We start from the raw sequence: 20257 nt of genomic DNA, 5'->3' as shown, positions 1-20257 counted from the left end.
GGAGACTTGGCCCTAACCTCTGTAGAGGAATTTTTTAAAGCCATGGCTATAATTTACGATGATCCAGACATTGCCTCGACTTCTGAGCGGAAGCTCAAACGGTTAAGTCAAGGCAAGAGTCCGGTGGAAGATTATGCTGCTGAATTTAGGAGGTAGTCAGTATCAGCCAGATGGGACACCTTTGCCCTTTTAGATTGTTTCTTATCAGGGTTGTCAGATGAGGTCTCCGATCTTATGTTAAGTCAGCCTGAACCTAAGTCCATCGATGAGGCCATTTCATCGGCAATCAGGATAGATCGCCGGCTGCGCTATCAGAGGCAGACCCGGGGTAGAAGCCATGTGAGAATGATATCCCACGCTGCGCCCCCTGTGACTCCACCTCCTCCCGCCTCGCCTCCACCTGAGCCAATGCAGATTGGTCAGTCAGAATTGTCTCAAGTGGAGCGGAAATGCAGGAAATCAGAGCAGCTTTGTCTTCATTGTGCAGAGGGGGGGGTCATGGAGTACAGAATTGCCCTAAGAAATCGGGAAACGCTGCTGCCTTAGGTGTAGTTGGGGGTAATACCCTAGGCGTGCAATTTTTACCCCTAGATGATAAACGTTTGCTTCTTCCTTGTACTATTTCGTGGGAGGATAAGTCTGAGGTCACTGAAGCCTTCATTGACTCAGGCTCAGCGGCTAATTTTATGGATTACGAATTTGCAAAAAATTGGGTATTCCGCTCACTCCGGTAAAACCACCGGTTCAAGTTACGGCAGTGGATGATTCCCCTCTGCAGGGTAACAGTCCTCTGTCGCAGACTCCAGAGGTGGAAGTCACTATCGGGTGCTGCATAGGGAGAGTTTGCATTTTTTTGTGTTACACATGACAACCTTCACGATTATTCTTGGCATGCCTTGGTTACAACTTCACTCCCCTCGGATTGATTGGGCCACTGGTCAGCTAACGAGCTGGTCTTCCCATTGCTTTCATCATTGTTTAGTGAAGGTAACCTTGGGTCAGACCAAGATTCACATGGAGGGAGTACCCGATCAGTATTCTGAGTTTTCAGACGTGTTTTGTCCGAGATCAGCCGATAAACTTCCTCCACATCGCCCTTTCGATTGTCCCATCGATCTCCGGTCTGGTTGTATGCCCCCTAGAGGTCACCTCTACAATTTATCTGGCCATGCAGGAATACATCCGCGAAAACTTAGCTAAAGGGTTCATTCGCCCTTCTCGGTCGCCTGCTGGAGCAGGTTTCTTTTTTGTAAAGAAAAAAGACGGAGGCCTTCGACCATGCATTGATTATCGGGGTCTGAATAAAATTACAGCAAAAAATCGCTATCCATTACCTTTGATAGACGATTTATTTACTCAGGTCACCAATGCTAAGATTTTCTCAAAATTGGATTTGCGGGGTGCATACAACCTGGTGCGGATCAGAGAGGGCGATGAGTGGAAGACGGCCTTTAACACACCTGATGGGCATTACGAGTACCTGGTGATGCCCTTCGGGTTGTGTAACGCCCCGGCCGTCTTTCAGGAACTCATCAATGAGGTGTTCAGGGAGGTTTTGGGTAAATTTGTCTTGGTATATCTACACGATATACTAATCTTCTCAGCTAACCTCACAGATCACAGGGCTCATGTCAGATTTGTGTTGCACAAGCTAAAACAAAACATGCTGTATGCTAAGTTGGAGAAATGCATTTTTGAGGTTACATCTGTCGCCTTTCTGGGGTACATAATTTCTACCTCGGGCCTTTCTATGGACCCTGCCAAAGTCTCTGCTGTCCTGGAATGGCCTCAGCCAGTGGGACTGAAGGCTCTCCAGAGATTCTTAGGGTTCGCAAATTACTATAGAAGGTTCATAAAGGGGTACTCCACAGTCATCGCACCCCTCACCAGTCTCACAAAGAAAGGGGCAGATACCAACCACTGGTCCCCCGAAGCTCTGACTGCTTTCTCCACTCTGAAATAATTGTTTTGTTCTGCACCCATTTTGAGACACATCGACACCTCCTATCCCTTTATTGTAGAGGTAGATGCCTCAGAGGTCGGGGTGGGGGCTGTGCTGTCTCAGCGTTCTGGGTTGCAGGGAAGGTTACACCCGTGTGCCTATTTTTCCCATAGGTTTTCACCAGCAGAGAAAAACTATGATATAGGCAACAGGGAGCTCCTAGCCATTAAATTGGCCTTTGAGGAATGGCGTCATTGGCTAGAAGGAGCAGAACATATGATTACAGTTTACACTGACCACAAAAATTTGGAAAACATTGAGGGGGCTAAGAGATTGAGTCCCCCTCAGGCTCGGTGGTCACTGTTTTTCTCGAGATTCAGATTTGTAATTACGTATACTCCGGGTAGTAAAAACATTAAAGCAGATGCTTTATCTAGATGCTTTGAGCCAGAGACAGCACAGCCCCCAGACCCAGAGACTATTATACCACAGAAGGTGGTGTTGGCAGCCACAGAGACCTGGAAGAACTGGATGGAGACTTTAAGTCCCTTCCAGCAGGATGTCCCTGAGGGAAAGCCTGAAGGGGTCATGTTTGTACCATTGCCATTTCGTCTCCAGATATTGCAGATGTTCCACTCCCACAAGAATGCTGGACATCCTGGGGCCTCCAGAACTCAGGATCTTGTTGCTAGGTGTGCTTGGTGGCCTTCATTGGCAACTGACTGCAAGGAGTATGTGAGAGAATGTGCAGTGTGTGCAAAAAGTAAACCCTCCCGTCTGGCACCTGTGGGAACATTGCAGCCTTTGCCCACCCCAAGTGAACCATGGACTCACTTGTCCATGGATTTTGTGGGTGAGCTCCCGAGGTCTGAGGGCATGTCGGTCATTTGGGTGGTAGTCGACAGATTCAGTAAAATGGCCCATTTCGTGCCCCTGAAAGGACTCTCCTCGGCCCAGGAGTTGGCCGATCTCTTCATCTTGCACATCTTCCGGCTACAGGGCATTTCGAAAAATGTGGTGTCAGATCGGGGAGTCCAATTTGTTTCTAAATTTTGGAGAGCATTCTGTCATCCATTGGGCATGGAACTGTAATTTTCGTCGGGCTACCACCCACAGACCAATAGTCAGACCGAGAGAATTAATCAATCACTGGAACAGTTTCTAAGGTGTTATGTTGCGGATGCACAGAATGATTGGGTCAAGTTCTTGCCGTTTGCAGAATTTGCACACAATAATTTGAAAAGCTCTTCCTCTGGATTCTCTCCATTTCAGGTGGTAACTGAAAAGTTGCCTAGGTTCTCCCCACTGCCAATAGCTTCTACTTCATTTCCAGCTTTGGAGGCTTGGCAAAAGTCATTTAAGAACATTTGGGGAATCATGAAAAAGAATCTAAAGAAGGCCTTTCAGAGTCAGAAAGGTCAAGCCGACAAGAAACATTCCATAGAGTGGAAGTTTCGGCCAGGAGACTTGGTCTGGGTGTCCACCCGTCATTTGACTTTAAAACAGCCTTCGCCCAAGTTGGGACCCAGATTTGTGGGTCCTTTTCCTGTAACCAGGAAAATCAACAATGTTACTTATGCCATTGATCTTCCTGCCAGCATGCGTGGTGTAAGGTTGTTCCATGTATCCCTGCTTAAACCAGCAGTGCACGTAGATTCCACTCCTCCTCCCAGTGTGATGGTGGATGACCAACCTGAGTATGAAGTGGAAAAGATCTTAGACTCACGTATTGTACAGAACTCAGCACAGTATTTAGTTCATTGGAAGGGATATGGCATTGAGGAAAGAACATGTGTACCTGATTGCCGCATGCATGCGGATTAATTAAAGAGGGAGTTTCACGCCCTACATCCTGAGAAGCCGGGTAGGAGCTGTCCGGAGTCCACTCCTCAGAGGGGGGGGGGGGGGGTACTGTGAGAAAACGCGGAAAAGCCGCCACAGGTGCTCAGAGCAAGGCGGCTGATTCCGCGTCCAACACGGCAGGTTGCGCGCGTGGACCTACATCTGCTAGTATGACTGAATGCGGAGAAACCGCCGCATGTCCTGAGAACAAGGCGGTGGATTCCGCGTCCAACGCGGTGGTTTGCACGCATAAGTCTACATCTGTCAGTATGGCTGAACGCGGAGAAACCGCTGCATGCTCTGATAGCGGCGTGGCTGGTTCCGCGTCCAGCACAGCGGGTGGTTTACAACACATGTCTGGGGTGGCTGGGACTGATAGTCCACACAGGTTCAGAAGGACGCGCGTGTGCGCTGAGAGGCAGAGCTTTTATGACAGTCAGAAGAAAGTCAGCTGACCAAGTCGGTCAGCTGACAATTCTACCAGTTCCCATTGGTCCAGCACTTAGGGGAGGCACTGAGAGCGCTATAGTATATATACTGGGTGCTGGTCATTCCTCTGGTGTCTGTCGTTGCGATCAGTACGTTGGAACACTCAGACCTTTTGTCAGTATCTGTGTTATTCTCTAGACCAGTTCCAGGGTGTTGATGACCAAGGACCTCACACCCCCAGACTAGGAATATTGTATATTATCTGTGTTATTCTCTAGACCAGTTCCAGGGTGTTGATGACCAGGGACCTCCCACCCCAGACTAGGAATATTGTATATTATCTGTGTTATTCTTCAGACTAGTTCCAGGGTGTTGATGACTACGGAGCTCACACCCAAGACTAGGAATTAGCTTTACCATCCTGTTATATTTCAGACTAGTTCCAGGGTGTTGATGATCACGGAGCTCACACCTCAGTCTAGACATTGTTGATTATCTGTTATGACTTTCTGCTTTCCTGACCACTCTTCTGATCTCTGATTTGGTACTTCGCTATATCTGCTATTCTGTTGTCAAACCCTGCTAGCTTTAGGATTCCGAATTAGTCTCCTGTCTCTGTATCTGATCTGTCTGTCTGTTGCCGACCTGGCTTGTCTGACCTTGAGAGCTATCTCCCCTGTTAAGAGATAGTTCACAGATCTGTCAGTGACATTACTCCATTGGTGTCACTCACACTCTAGTCCTTCCCACTCTCAGCCTGACTCCTCCCTTTGGAGAGGCTCAGGCCTCTGGAAGGAACTTGTTCTCTGGGCAGTATCCCTTACTGCCTTGCACCCGCTCTTCGGGTGCTCTCCTCAAAGTATTACGGTTGCGCCAAACACTCATATCACTCAGGTGTCCAGAGGTTAGTGATATATCTGATTATCGGTGATACTGCAGATCATCAATAATCGGGTATATATCTGTATTCTTGGTGATACTGCAGATCACCAATAATCAGACCCTCTCTGTGTTACACCGATCGTTACAATAGCAGAGCAGCTTTGTCTTTATTGTGCAGAGGGGGGTCATAGAGTACAGAATTGCCCTACGAAATCGGGAAACGCTACTGCCTAGGAGTAGTTGGGGGTAATACCCTAGGCGTGCAATTTTTACCCCTAGATGATAAATGTTTGCTTCTTCCTTGTACTATTTCATGGGAAGATAAGTCTGAGGTCACTGAAGCCTTCATTGACTCGGGCTCAGCGGCTAATTTTATGGATTACGAATTTGCTAAAAGATTGGGTATTTTGCTCACCCCGGTAAAACCTCCTATTCAAGTTACGGAAGTAGATGATTCCCCTCTGCAGAGTAACAGTCCTCTGTCACAGACCCCAGAGGTGGGAGTCACTATCGGGGTGCTGCATAAGGAGAATTTGTTTTTTTGTGTGTTACACATGACAACCTCCACGATCATTCTTGGCATGCCTTGGTTACAACTTCACTCCCCTCAGATAAATTGGGCCACTGGTCAGCTAACGAGCTGGTCTTCCCATTGCTTTCATCATTGTTTAGCGAAGGTAACCTTGGGCCAGACCAAGATTCACATGGAGGGAGTACCAGATCAGTATTCTGAATTCTCAGACGTGTTTTGTCCTAGATCAGCTGATAAACTTCTTCCACATCGCCCTTTCGATTGTCCCATCGAACTCTGGTCTGGTTGAAAGTGTTATACATTGTATGTGATGCAAAGCTCCCTCTGAAGCAAGGCCACCAACCCCCAAGTTTAAGCATTTGAGTGCCAGACCTCAAGTTTTTCTGCTATATTGTACTAGTTTTGAGTGTGTCCGGATCTAGAGCACCATCTGCATCCATGAATGTAGAGAGGGGGACACTGGATGACAATCCTGCGGATTTGGAGAGTGACACGGATTCTTCCCTGGACTTTCCATTAATAAGTCAGGGTGTCACAGAAGGCCGAGAGGGGGCAAGCTCCATCTTTAGCTGTAGTGCAAGTCCAGCCCCAGCTAATAGGGATGTGGTGACCAGGGTGTTGGAGTTGAGATTGGGAGGGCTCTGTGAAAAAGAGACCAAGCTTTTCTGGACAGCCACCACTTTGAACAAATATAAAGAGGAAGGCTACATTGCAAGGGGCTTTAGGTCCTATAGAGAACCATCAGAGTACAGAGACGATAAGAAGTTCGTGGAGAAGTGGGAGACTGCGCACCTAAATTACTGCAAGACGCTGCAGGAAATTGTTAGAGAACGAACAATAGAGGAACACAATAAAGTTTCCGGAGAACTTCAAGAAACTAGGGAACAACTACAGGAAGTAGCCTCAGAGGAGAACTTTACAGCCATTATTGCAAAAATTGAGAAAAAGATCTTGCCGATCCAGAACGAGCTTAAGGCTAGGAAACTTAAAAAGTTCCATCGTGATCGAGACGACTTTAGGAAAGGGAGAATTTTTTACTGGGGACAGGGAGGTACACCACAACGGGGGACCAAGCCAAGAAAGGGCAAGGGCTACTGGACCACAGATTCCGGTTCGGATTCAGAGGAGGACGGCAGCAGCAATAGAAATAATTAAAAACCGGAGAGGAAACCGAAACCCAAACATTCCAAGAAGAGGAAAGGGGACAATAACCGAGACCCGAAGGCCAAACCCAGTCAGCCGAAACCATGTGTCTCCACCCCTTTAGGCGGGGAGTCCGCAGAGGAGGAAGACACAGACACTGGGAGAAACGTAACTTGGGACTCACCTGTGGCTACCAAGAGCCACCACAGCCACAGCAATGTGAAGCGAAAGAGGACAAAGGAGTAAGAACTCCCCCAGAATTAGTAACCCAGCAGTGTTCAGAGGGAGAACTCCAGGTGGTCAATCTGACCAACCAGACCATCCCCGAATGCTGCATTGCCCTCCTAAAGAAAGGCTTGAGATTTTCACCTGTACAGAATTTTGATTATGTGGACTTTTTTGTTGACTTATACAAAGCCACCAGAAAGATGATGATCACTCAACTTTACAGAGGCGGGGAGGGGATGCTCCAAGGACGGAGTGATGGAGGCCCAACATCGGTGGAGAGCCCCTTATCCGCCCTGGGGTTTAGCCCCGTGGTGGACTGGGATGCCACCGAGATAGAGGCACTCCGGATACTAGAGGAGCTGTGGGAGGAGGGAGGTTCCTGTGATGTGGAGGTTAGACCTGAACCCCTACCAAACCTGTCCTTGGGCAACCCCACTGACTTCCGAGCATGCAGGTCCACACGGCCCATACCCATTCCCCCCAGTTCCCCGATCGACCAGTTTTTTCACCAGGTCGCGGCGGAGATGAAAGCAATGTGTTACCATCAGGCCCCCGACAATTTAAACAAGACAGACAAAGCCGCCATTAGGTGGCTAAGGCAATGCCGAGACCTAGTGATCAAGCAGGCGGACAAAGGGGGGAATGTGGTGATCATGTCCAGTGATTTTTACACAAATGAGGCCTACAGACAATTAAGTAATACTGATTTCTACCAGAGATTGGGAGGCAACCCTACCCTCAAGTACCAAACTAGCCTCCGTTCCTTGTTAAGACGGGGGGTTGAGAAAGGGTACATGTCACAGAGATTGGCAGTTGACCTACTCCCCATGTCCCCTCGGAGCCCTGTGTGGTACCATCTTACCAAGTTGCACAAGTCATTGGAGAGCCCCCCAGGGAGACCAATCGTCTCAGGGTGTGGCTCCCTGACTGAACGTCTGTCCCGGTTCCTCGACCACCTACTACGCCCCCTGCTCCTGGGGGTTCCATCCTATCTGGCGGATACGCTCGACACAATTAATTTGGTCAAAAAAATCCCGTGGAGAAATGACTATTAAATGGCCACCATTGATGTGGAAAATCTCTATAGTAGGATACCCCACGAGGGGGGACTGAGGGCGGTTCGAAGGTACCTGGACAGAACAAACAAGGACGAGGGATACAAGGATTTTCTTTGTGATTGTTTAAACTTCATACTGACACATAATGCTTTTATGTTTGATGGAAGATGGTACCACCAGAAGTCCGGGACAGCCATGGGGACCTCTGTGGCATGTACCCCCCATGCAGGCCTTTTTCTGGGGGCATGGGAAGAGGATTATGTTCACAATTCTAGAAATCCATTCAGACAGAGCATAAAAACCTGGGCCAGATATGTGGATGATGTCCTGGTCGTGTGGCAGGGAAGCCGAGAGGAGTTCAGTGCCTTCATGAGTCACCTCAATGATAATCAGGTGAATATGCGCTTTACGTCAGAGGTAAGCGAGCAATCCATCAGTTTATTGGATCTGAGGATTAGGCCCGATGGGGCTAACCTAGCCTGTGAGGGGTACAGGAAGGACACGGCTGTGAACTCTCTTCTGCATAGACATAGCTTTCACCCTAGGCATGTCAAGACCTCCCTGCCATACGGCCAGTACCTGCGTCTAAGACGGAACAATTCCAATTTGGAAACTTTTGAGCTACAGGCGCGGGAACTTACTGCAAGGCTGGAAGCCAGAAGCTATGACAGGCACTGTATTGAGGAAGCCCAGGACAGGGCCAGAAAAATGGATAGGAACTCCCTCCTCCTGAGGGGCTCAGGGAGTCGAAAAGATAACAAGAAGAACAACCTAACCCTTACTTTCGACTTCACCCCGATGTCAGGAAAGTTGACCCAAATCATAAAGAAGAATTGGGGGGTGGTGACGAGAGATCCAGCCCTCCAGAAGGTGTTCCCGGATCCCCCCAGGGTTGTGTTTAGGAGGGCCCCACTTTGGGGGACACGCTAATCCGGAGCGAATACCGCTCTCCCCCCATTCAGAATTGGCTGTCAAACAATCGTCCAAAGGGCAATCACAGGTGTGGCCATTGCGATTTCTGTGCTAACATGTGGGAGGGCACCAATTATCGTCTGGGAGGATTACAGTGGGAAGTAAGGGCCTTCATCACTTGTCAGACCAAGTTTGTTTCCTATGTGGTGTTCTGCCCCTGCCTCTTCTATTATGTTGGGAAAACAACTCGCCCCCTCAAGGAGAGGGTGGGCGAGCATTTCAAATCGATCAAATCAGGTAGAGGCAGTCCCAGGCTGATTGAACATGTGAGAGAGGTCCACGGTGGGAGGGCAAGGTGCCTAAGATTTGCGGGCCTCCTACATGTTGCTCCGTCAAGGAGAGGAGGTGACCGTGATCGAGAATTAATTAGACGGGAATCACGGGTTATCTTGCGCTCTGAAGCCATGGGCCCTTTGGGCCTGAACGAAAGATTAGAGCTGGCATGCTTTCTTGAGCCTTAAGGCTCTTGCTGCTTCACTCCCTTTGGTGTACCTAGACCTCCCTCCTGTGAATGTATTCCTTTGGGGACTTCTGGTCCTGTCTTTCCCCAGTCTTTCCTCTTCTTTGGGTGCGTTTGGGAGCGGTGACCCGATGGCCTTTCACTGGGTGTGCACCCAATGTGGGTTGGTTGGTTATTCGCACGAGCAACATACAGGTATTAAAAATATGATGCAGTATGCATCATGAATAATGGTCCCCAATAGGTGGGCCTACAAAGATCCAGCAGGATCTAGTAAAATGCATAATGGGAAGCAAAACAATTGCCCCCCCTGTATTTACATACCTGGTGTGGCTCGGTGCGTGGCAGCCGACCACAGGGGTGCAACTATCCACCTTGGGGTGAACCAGGGGACCTGGGGCCGATGGTACCCCTGAGATCTAAGGACTATTATAGTCCTTTCATGCACACAATAGGTGATATGGTGTTGGGACGTGGCCCCCCTCGAAGTGCCAATGGGGGACCACCCCCCAAACTATGAGGGATCTCTCCTTGATCCCGCCCCTTTCTCTTCTCTTCCCTCTCCTATTCTTCTGATGTCTTGCTTGCACTTCTTAAATACTTACCTGTGGGGACAGAGGATGCCCCTACAACAATGAGATGTGGGGCTTGTTTCCCCTCACCTCAAGCAAGAAACACCTTTTTAGTGTAGTAATAGTGTAGTCCCCTTCTTTTTATTCATAAGGATATGACAGAGACAAGGGTAAATATAACCCACAAGGTCTCTGGGTTTTGCACAGCCCTCCCGGTCTTTTTAATGGGGTTTTCTCAGGTTTGGGGGTCCCCAAATGGGGTGTTCTTATCAGATTTAATGTACAAATAAAGGAATTATTTTATATATTTCAGAGATAGAACAAGCGAACAAAATGTAATATTCTCAGGTAAATGGTGTGGACATATGCTAATTTGCACAGAGCACGGCGGTTACGCCATTGTTTTAGGCACTTTTGAATGTTTTTATTGAGGTACTAATGTTTAATGTAACACATATATAATGTTGAATGTAAGGATGGTTCTTATCACAGAGTCACAGAAATAGTAAACGTTAATGTAATGGACGTTATGTCCCCTTCAGATGTATCACTCAGCGCCACCTGATTTATGACACTGACTTAGGTCCTTCGCCGCTGAACGGCGAAGCTCCGCCCCCTCACCCCTGACCTTTCACCGTTGTCACTCTGCACCAATGAGACGGCGCCGGAGGCGTGGACGGAAGGTCCTATACAGGAAGCTCTCCAGCGCCGTCTCTTCACGGACACGCATGTGAGCAAGCGCCCGAGCGCCGTGAAATGGCTGTAGTGCCGTCCGAATCTTCCCCTGGTCACCTCTCCCTTCTTCACCGCCACAACTTCCAGCATACAGGTTTGATGATTCTTTTTCACGCATGTCAATACTGTTTACTCCTGGCTGAGAAATGGAATAAATCTTTGGAACTGTTTATGAGAAAGGTGCACAGTATCTTCCTTTTACATGTACCTTTACAATTTATCTGGGCCGGAAAAGTTGGCCATGCAGGAATACATCTGCGAAAACTTAGCTAAAGGGTTCATTCGCCCTTCCCGGTCACCTGCTGGAGCAGGTTTCTTTTTTGTAAAGAAAAAAAACGGAGGCCTTCGGCCATGCATTGATTATCGGGGTCTGAATAAAATCACAGCAAAAAATCGCTATCCATTACCTTTGATAGACGATTTATTTACTCAGGTCACCAATGCTAAGATTTTCTCAAAAGTGGATTTGCGGGGTGCATACAACCTGGTATGGATCAGAGAGGGCGATGAGTGGAAGACGGCCCTTAACACACCCAATGGGCATTACGAGTACCTGGTGATGCCCTTCGGGTTGTGTAACGCTCCGGCCGTCTTTCAGGAACTCATTAATGAGGTGTTCAGGGAAGTTTTGGGTAAATTTGTCCTGGTATATCTAGATGATATACTAATCTTCTCAGCTAACCTCTCAGAGCACAGGGCTCATGTCAGATTTGTGTTGCACAAGCTAAGACAAAACATGCTTTATGCTAAGTTGGAGAAATGCATTTTTGAGGTAACATCTGTCGCCTTTCTGGGGTATATAATTTCTACCTCGGGCCTTTCTATGGACCCTGCCAAAGTCTCTGCTGTCCTGGAGTGCCCTCCTCCTGAGTTTCCTGTTTGCATGATAAGTAGTAGCAGATTTGCATATGATTTGCATCTGAATTGAATGCGAAGTGTGTAGAAAGTCTATATAGGTGCTACACACTGAGCTGGTGGTCATTTCAGATGCAGCCTTAGTGGTATGCGCTGGCGTTCCCCTCGCTGTTCTACCAAATGTAAGTTACACATTTTTTTCTGCTTAGCTGCTCCTGAGGTTTTAAATTTAGGTTAGGTCACTTGCCCGGAGGTCTGCCTCAACGTGGCGCAAGTGTCTAGTATAATATACTTTGCATGCAAACCATATTGGAAGCTAAAGTACCTCCTAGTTTAATAAATGTTAGCACTTGTCTTGGATGCAGGACATGCATTTTTCAGTCTGGCAGAGGCGGTGTATGCCTGTGCGATTAACCATTCAATTGCAGCATGTGTTTAGGGATGCGCAGCCTTTTCCCCCCACCTTTCCTTAACTTTGTAACTATGTAACTGTCAGGTTAGCTGCTCCCAGCCCCTCCTCCTGAGTTTCCTGTTTGCATGATAAGTAGTAGCAGATTTGCATATGATTTACATCTGAATTGAATGCGAAGTGTGTAGAAAGTTTATATAGGTGCTACACACTGAGCTGGTGGTCATTTCAGATGCAGCCTTAGTGGTATACGCTGGCGTTCCCCTCGCTGTCCTGGAGTGGCCTCAGCCAGTGGGACTGAAGGCTCTCCAGAGATTCTTAGGATTCGCAAATTACTATAGAAGGTTCATAAAGGGGTACTCCACAGTCATTGCACCCCTCACCAGTCTCACAAAGAAAGGGGCAGATACCAACCACTGGCCCCCCGAAGCTCTGGCTGCTTTCTCCACTCTGAAAGAATTGTTTTGTTCTGCACCCATTTTGAGACACGTCGACACCTCCTATCCCTTTATCGTAGTGGTGGATGCCTCAGAGGTCGGGGTGGGGGCTGTGCTGTCTCAGCGTTCTGGGTTGCAGGGAAGATTACACCCGTGTGCCTATTTTTCGCGTAGGTTTTCACCAGCAGAGAAAAACTACGATATAGGCAACAGGGAGCTCCTGGCCATTAAATTGGCCTTTGAGGAATGGCGTCATTGGCTAGAAGGAGCAGAACATACGATTACAGTTTACACTGATCACAAAAATTTGGAATACATTGAGGGGGCTAAGAGATTGAGTCCCCGTCAGGCTCGGTGGTCACTGTTTTTCTCGAGATTCAGATTTGTAATTACGTATACTCCGGGTAGTAAAAACATGAAAGCAGATGCTTTATCCAGATGCTTTGAGCCAGAGACAGCACAGTCCTCAGACCCAGAGACTATTATCCCACAGAAAGTGGTATTGGCTGCCACAGAGACCTGGAAGAACTGGATGGAGACTTTAAGTCTCTTCCAGCAGGATATCCCTGAGGGAAAACCTGAAGGGGTCATGTTTGTACCATTGCCGTTTCGTCTCCAGATATTGCAGATGTTCCACTCCCACAGAAATGCTGGACATCCTGGGGCCTCCAGAACACAGGACCTTGTTGCTAGGTGTGCTTGGTGGCCTTCATTGGCAACTGACTGCAAGGAGTATGTGAGAGAATGTGCAGTATGTGCAAAAAGTAAACCCTCCCGTCTGGCACCTGTGGGAACATTGCAGCCTTTGCCCACCCCGAGTGAACCATGGACCCACTTGTGCATGGATTTTGTGGGTGAGCTCCCGAGGTCTGAGGGCATGTCGGTCATTTGGGTGGTAGTCGACAGATTCAGCAAAATGGCCCATTTCGTGCCCCTGAAAGGACTCCCCTCGACCCAGGAGTTGGCCGATCTTTTCATCATGCACATTTTCCGGCTACATGGCATTCCGGAAAAGATAGTGTCAGATCGGGGAGTCCAATTTGTTTTTAAATTTTGGATGGCATTTTGTCATCAATTGGGCATGGAACTGTCGTTTTCGTCGGGCTACCACCCACAGACCAATGGTCAGACCGAGAGAATTAATCAGTCACTGGAACAGTTTCTAAGGTGTTATGTTGTGGATGCGCAAAATGATTGGGTCAAGTTCTTGCCGTTTGCAGAATTTGCACACAATAATTTGAAAAGTTCTTCCTCTGGATTCTCTCCATTTCAGGTGGTAACCGGAAAGTTGCCTAAATTCTCCCCACTGCCAGTAGCTTCTACTCCGTTTCCAGCTTTGGAGGCTTGGCAAAAGTCATTTAAGAACATTTGGGGAATCGTGAAAGAGAATCTAGAGAAGGCTTTTCAGAGTCAGAAAGGTCAAGCTGACAAGAAACGTTCCATAGAGTGGAAATTCCGGCCAGGAGACTTGGTCTGGGTATCCACTCGTCATTTGACTTTAAAACAGCCTTCGCCCAAGTTAGGACCCAGATTTGTGGGTCCATTCTCAGTAACCAGGAAAATCAACAATGTTACTTATGCCATTGACCTTCCTGCCAGTATGCGTGGGGTGAGATCGTTCCATGTGTCCCTGCTTAAGCCAGCAGTGCATGTAGATTCCACTCCTCCTCCTCCTGTGATGGTGGATGACCAACCTGAGTATGAAGTGGAAAAGATTTTAGACTTACGTATTGTACAGAACTCAGTACAGTATTCAGTTCACTGGAAGGGTTATGGCATTGGGGAAAGAACATGGGTACCTGATTGTCGCATGCATGTGGACAAATTAAAGAAGGAATTCCACGCCCTACATCCTGAGAAGCCGGGTAGGAGCTGTCCGAAGTCCACTCCTCGGGGGGGGGGGGGGGGCAGGGGGGTTACTGTTGAGAAAACGCGGAAAAACCGCCGCGGGTGCTCAAAGCAGGGCGGCTGATTCCGCGTCCAAAGCGGCAGGTTGCGCGCGTGGGCCTACATCTGTCAGTATGTCCTGAGAACAAGGCGGCGGATTCCGCGTCCGACGCGGCGGTTTGCACGCATAGGCCTACATCTGTCAGTATGGCTGAACGCAGAGAAACCGCCGCATGCTCTGATAGCGGTGCGGCTGGTTCCGCGTCCAGCACAGCTAATGGTTTACAGCACAAGTCTGGTGTGGCTGGGACTGATAGTCCACACAGGTGCAGAAGGACGCGCTCGCGCTGAGAGGCAGAGCTTTTATGACAGCCAGAAGGGAGTCAGCTGACCAAGCCGGTCAGCTGACAATTCAACCAGTTCCCATTGGTCCAGCACTTAGGGGAGGCGCTGGAGAGTGCTTTAGTATATATACTGGGTGCTGGTCATTTCTCTGGTGTCTGCCGTTGCGATCACTACGTGGAAGCACTCAGACCTTTTTGTCAGATTCTGTGTTATTCTCTAGACCAGTTCCTGGGTGTTGATGACCAAGGACCTCACACCCCAGACTAGGAATTCTGTATATCATTTGTGTTATTCTCTAGACCAGTTCCAGGGTGTTGATGATCATGGACCTCACACCCCAGATTAGGAATACTGTATATTATCTGTGTTATTCTTCAGACTAGTTCCAGGGTGTTGATGACTACGGAGCTCACACCCAAGACTAGGAATTAGCTTTACCATCCTGTTATACTTCAGACTAGTTCCAGGGTGTTGATGATCAAGGAGCTCACACCTAAAGACTAGACATTGTTGATTATTTGTTATGACCTTCTGCTTTCCTGACCTCTCTTCTGATCTCTGATTTGGTACTTCGCTATATCTGATACTCCGTTGCCAAATCTTGCTTGCCTAAGGATTCCGTATCAGTCTCTTTCCTCTGTATCTGATCTGTCTGTCTGTTGCCGACCTGGCTTGTCCGACCTCGAGAACTATCTCCTCTGTTTAGAGATAGTTCACAGATCTGTCAGTGACACTCCACCATTGGTGTCACTCACACTCTGGTCCTTCCCACTCTCAGCCTGACTCCTCCCCTTAGGGAGCCTCAGGCCATTGGAAGGAGCCTGTTCTTTGGGCAGTATCTCTTACTGCCTTGCACCCTCTATACGGGGGCTCTCCTCAAAGTATTACTGTTGCACCAAACACTCATATTACTCAGGTGTCCAGAGGTTAGAGATATATCTGATTATCGGTGATACTGCAGATCATCAATAATCGGCATATATCTGTATTCTTGTTGATACTGCAGATCACCAATAATCAGACCCTCTCTGTGTTACACCGATCGTTACAATTGCCTGCTTAGATTCGTGACTCCTCCTCCTCCTGCTGCTGCTGTATTGATTTATTTATGAATTTATGAATTTATTTATGTATTTATTGTATTTATAAAGCGCCAACGTATTACGCCGCACTGATTTTCATCCTCCTGCTGTCTGTGGTCCCAACGCCAGGGTCCACACAATACATTGCCTGCTGCCATACGTGACTCCTCCGCCTTCTCCTCCTCCTCCTGCTGCTGCTGTATTTATTTATTTATGAATTTATTTATGTATTTATTGTATTTATAATGCGCCAACATATTACACCGCACTGATTTTCATCCTCCTGCTGTCTGTGGTCCTGCTGCTGCTGTATTTATTTATTTATGAATTTATTTATGTATTTATTGTATTTATAAAGCGCCAACATATTACGCCGCACTGATTTTCATCCTCCTGCTGTCTGTGGTCCCACCTCCAGGGTCCACACAATACATTGCCTGCTGCCAGTGCCACACATCACCTCCTCCTCCTGCTGTATTTATCCTCCTGCTGTCTGTGGTCCCACCGCCAGGGTCCACACAATACATTGCCTGCTGCCACACGTCACTCCTCCTCCTCCTGCTGTATTTATCCTCCTGCTGTCTGTGGTCCCACCGCCAGGGTCCACACAATACATTGCCTGCTGCCATACGTCACTCCTCCTCCTGCTGCTGCTGTATTTATCCTCCTGCTGTCTGTTTTCCCCCCTGTCGGGTTCCACAGAATACATTGACTGCTGCCATACATCAATTTTTATGTTGTTTTTTTTAATTACACCGATTTATATGTGATTTCCCTTTAATACATTGCCTGCTGCCTGCTTTTAATTACACCGATTTAATACATTTAATACATTGCCTGCTCCCTGCTTTTAATTACACCGATTTATATGTGATTTCCCTTTAATACATTGCCTGCTGCCAGTGCCACACATCACTCTTCCTCCTCCTCCTCCTCCTGCTGTATTTATCCTCCTGCTGTCTGTGGTCCCACCGCCAGGGTCCACACAATACATTGCCTGCTGCCATACGTCACTTTTTATGTTTTGTTTTTTAATTACACTGATTTATATGTGATTTCCTTTAAAAAAAAACGCATCCGAATTCCCGAACACAAATTTTTACCGAATTTTGTTACTGACACTCGAACCAAATCCGAACCGAATTTCGCAGGTGGATCCGAATCCGAATGTCCTTCGGACCCAAATTCGAATGTACCTGAATCGAATTTTGGTACATCTGAGCACGCCTGTTTATTTCCTTTTAAGCAATACTAATTGCCTGGAACCCCTGCTGGTCGTCTGCCTCTAATACTTTCAGCCATCCTCTCTGTGTTACACCGATCATTACAAGATCCTTCAAAATGGGAAAATTCACTTTTGGCACCATAGTTTGTAAACGCTATAACTTTTACCCAAAGCAATAAATATACATTTATTGGATTTTTTTTTATATCAAAGACATGTAGCAGAATAAATTTGGACAAAAATGTATATAGAAATTTTACTTTATTTGAAAAATGTCAGCACAGAAAGTTAAAAAAAAAATCATTTTTTGACAAAATTCATGTCTTTTTTGATGAATATAATAAAAACTAAAAATCACAGCAGCAATCAAATAGCACCAAAAGAAAGCTGTATTAGTGACAAGAAAAGGAGGGAAAATTCATTTAGATGGTAGGTTGTATGACCGAGCAATAAACCGTGAAAGCTGCAGTGGTCTGAATGGAAAAAAATCCAAACTTTCATAAGTTAAGGGTAGGCACACCAATCATTCACTTGTGTCGGGTGCTTGGCATTATGGCATAGGCAGCCAACATCAATCGATAACATCCAAGTATACCAGCACACCGTCTTCTTAAACAAACAAGCTCTTTTATTGAGCCATTATATCCACGTATACACCGACAATTGTTTCGGGGGCCTCGCAGAGTCCCCCTTCATCAAGGCTTGTGGTTACCTAACCACAAGCCTTGAAGAAGGGGGACCCTGCGAGGCCCCCGAAACAATTGTCGGTGTATACGTGGATATAATGGCTCAATAAAAGTGAATGGAAAAAAAGGCACTGATCCTTAAAGGGTAGAAAGACTGTGGTCCTCAAGTGGTTAAATAGTGTATTTAGGTGTATTTATACTTTTTGGCCACAAGATAGCTCTAAACTTAGTTCCCAATAAGACGGGAAGGAGTAAATGTATCTGTTTACTTTGGTTTTTGTGAATAAAAGCCGACACCTCGCTGACATTTTATTCATCACAGGCACGGTGATCAATGTTGGGAACAGCTGTTTCCCACACCCTAATCACAGAAGGAGGGGAATGCGACGCTGAGACAAATGTAGATGGCGCAAGGATCGCAAACGGTGGCGGTAAGCAGGGATGCTCGGATAGTACTTTTTAAAACCCGAATTGATCCGGATCTGGATATCCAGATATCCAGATCCGGTTCGGATATCCGAATCAGACCTTTTAGATATCCGCGTGAACGCGGATATCCGAACGCATTATCTGCGGAAACCGGAAGTGCCTTTTAAAATGCTTTAAAACATTTCTAACCTTCTATCCTCTTTCCTCCCCTCCTCCTCCAGAGGAGGATCTTGTCTTCCAGGGATTTGTAGGATGTCAAAAGCACACTCACTCATTTCACTCATCTCTTCAACTACAAGAAAGGCCCAGGAGTAGTCTTAGCTACCGTAATATCTATGTTACGGCAGGGCCCTTATTGCAGACAGTCTGCAGTCTGCTTACATTTGTATACAATCTTCAAGTTTAAGAAGGGTACATTAGTTCTCTTCACAAAACACAAAAGGCAAGGCTGTCACTGGGTGGGCTTGAACCACCAACCTTTCGGTTAACAGCCAAATGCACTAACCAATTGTGCCGCACGGACTGTGTGTATGTAGTTGCTGCTAAATTGCTATCTGGGGTTCTTTTCAGACAACTGTTGAACACAACAGGGAAGGCCATCCCTGGGTGGGCTTGAACCACCAACTTTTCAGTTAACAGCCAAATGCACTATCCAATTGTGCCACAAGGACTGTATGTATGTAGTTGCTGCTAAATGGCTATCTGGGGTTCTCTTCAGACAACTGTTGAACACAACAGGGAAGGCCATCCCTGGGTGGGCTTGAACCATCAACCTTTCGGTTAACAGCCAAATGCACTAACCAATTGTGCCACAAGGACTGTATGTATGTAGTTGCTGCTAAATGGCTATCTGGGGTTCTTTTCAGACAACTGTTGAACACAAATGGCAAGGCCATCCCTGGGTGGGCTTGAACTACCAACCTTTCGGTTAACAGCCAAATGCACTAACCAATTGTGCCACAAGGACTGTATGTATGTAGTTGCTGCTAAATGACTATCTGGGGTTCTCTTCGGACAACTGTTGAACACAAAAGGCAAGGCAATCCCTGGGTGGGCTTGAACCACCAACCTTTCAGTTAACAGCCAAATGCACTAACCAATTGTGCCACAAGGACTGTGTGTATGTAGTTGCTGCTAAATGGCTATCTGGGGTTCTCTTCGGACAACTGTTGAACACAAAAGGAAAGGCCATCCCTGTGTGGGCTTGAATCACCAACCTTTCGGTTAACAGCCAAATGCACTAACCAATTGGGCCACACGGACTCTGTGCATGTAGCTGCTGCTAAATGGCTATCTGGGGTTCTCTTCAGATAACTGTTGAACACAAAAGGCAAGGCCATCCCTGGGTGGGCTTGAATCACCAACCTTTCAGTTAACAGCCAAATGCACTAACTAATTGTGCCACAGACACTGTGCACACAAGTGCTGCTAAATGGCTAGCAGGAAGGGTTGCATGGCCACCTAGCTTTTCATCCTTCCCACCCTTGCCCTAGAATCTTCCAGACTTCAAATTGCTGTCCTTTGCTGTGTGTGTTACACCAGCATCATCCAGGGGGGCACATCATCTTTCTGATTCTGAAGTCTTGAATTGAAGCCTGTAAGCAGTATCACCATGTATCCCACTGCTTTCATGTAGCAAATTAGGCAAATAAGCAAGCTCATTTTTCTCTTGGGTATATCACAATGGTGCATGCTAGGCTGGCTTCAGCATGTAGTGCTGTTTGTAGTGTAGTGGTGAGCATAGCTGCTATCAAAGCAGTGGACCTGGGTTCAATTCCTGGCTAAAGAATACGAACTTGCTTTTGACAGCCTACAAACCCCTGGAAGGCAAGATCAGAGTGAGGAGGAGGAGTGTGTGTGGCCTTTTTTTGCCACCGAACTTGTAATTCGGATATCTGGTAGAAATCTGTCCGGGTCGGCCGTCAAAATATCCGCAGATACTGTAGCTATCCGGATATCCGCCAAACTATCTGGAATCCGGATCCGGCCGGATAGTGTAAAAATGTTCGAATATCTGGGTTACCCGGATATCCGAAATCCGGATGAGCATCCCTGTCGGTAAGTAAACAGTACCCTTATCTACGCCCCTGATCTGCAAGTGAAGTAT

Source organism: Hyperolius riggenbachi, chromosome 6 (genome assembly GCF_040937935.1).
Source record: "Hyperolius riggenbachi isolate aHypRig1 chromosome 6, aHypRig1.pri, whole genome shotgun sequence".
In the NCBI taxonomy this organism is placed as follows: domain Eukaryota; kingdom Metazoa; phylum Chordata; class Amphibia; order Anura; family Hyperoliidae; genus Hyperolius; species Hyperolius riggenbachi.
This window is presented reverse-complemented; position numbering follows the sequence as displayed.